Source organism: Penaeus monodon, chromosome 28 (genome assembly GCF_015228065.2).
Source record: "Penaeus monodon isolate SGIC_2016 chromosome 28, NSTDA_Pmon_1, whole genome shotgun sequence".
Taxonomy (NCBI): domain Eukaryota; kingdom Metazoa; phylum Arthropoda; class Malacostraca; order Decapoda; family Penaeidae; genus Penaeus; species Penaeus monodon.
Window position 1 is genome coordinate 1,987,351 of NC_051413.1, and position 1,063 is coordinate 1,988,413.

General features: G+C 43.9%; 1 protein-coding gene across 1 annotated transcript in view; it reads left to right on the forward strand.

The window, feature by feature from the left end:
- The window catches only part of LOC119590897 (rho GTPase-activating protein conundrum-like), a 57,568-nt gene that overhangs the window by 51,664 nt on the left and 4,841 nt on the right, over window positions 1–1,063 (forward strand). The gene's annotated exons all lie outside the window — the stretch shown is intronic.

Genomic DNA, 1,063 nt, shown 5'->3' on the forward strand with positions numbered 1-1,063 from the left:
CAACATTATGGACTGGGTTCGCTGGTAGGTCGTAATTTCAAGTCGTTTTCATGCTTCTTTATGTGATGAGATTATTTCCATTGCGGTGTTTTTTAGATCTTTTATTATTTTTCAGGTTAGTGTTTTGTCGAGAAAGAATGTCCCTTTTTCTGCCCATTATCGTATCCCCTTTTTAGGTTATAGAAAACGTAATGCATAGAAAACGTAATGATGTATATTTTTTCCCCCTAATTCTTTTAGCTAATATTCATGGCACGTAATGATGAATATTTTTCCCTCCTATTTCTTTTAGGTTATATTCATAGCATGTCCTACATAATGTAGTCTATCCATACAAAAAAAAAAGACATACACGTATGAAATACATTCGTGCAGATCTACGTATTGCATAAACTGCCAATAAATTACATAACCCCGGCTCTCCATCCATTCATACGAGATGCCTACCCGCGCAAGGTCTGTATGGGAGACCTTGTGCCCGCGTACCCAACGTGTGTGTGTGATTAATTATGTTTAACTGCGATCTCCTGAGGGTCATTAGGTCATTGGGTCAGTGACCTTGTTGGGACGAGGGGAGGGGGGAGGGGGATAGGGGTAGGAGGTGTGGGGAGGAGGAAGGGGTAGATGTAGTAGGGGAGGGGAAGGGAAGAGGGAGGGAATGGAGGGAGGGGTGGAGGATGAGGGGAGGGGGTGAAGGAGAAGTGGGAGGTGGAAAAGGGGGGGTTGGGGGTAGAGGAGAGGGGGGTGGGAGGAAGTGGGGGGGGGTGTAGAGACCAGAGGAGGAGGGGAGGCGGTACAAAGACGTTGCATAAGAGTGCCATGATCAGCACTTCCGGCGCTGGTGAATGGGTAAATATGAGGGTTGGGTAATATTTTTATACTTTTATCCTGGCAGTAAGTGGATTATCTTTGTAACTCGTATGGGTTTTTCCTGTTTTTATATCTTGAGTCAATTCCTTTATCCTTTTTTTTTCGAAATTCCATCTTCTCCAGTTCGATTTCCTGGACATTTTCCTGGTTACGTGTCCGTTAATTTTTTTTTTTCCCGCGTGATTACATTGTC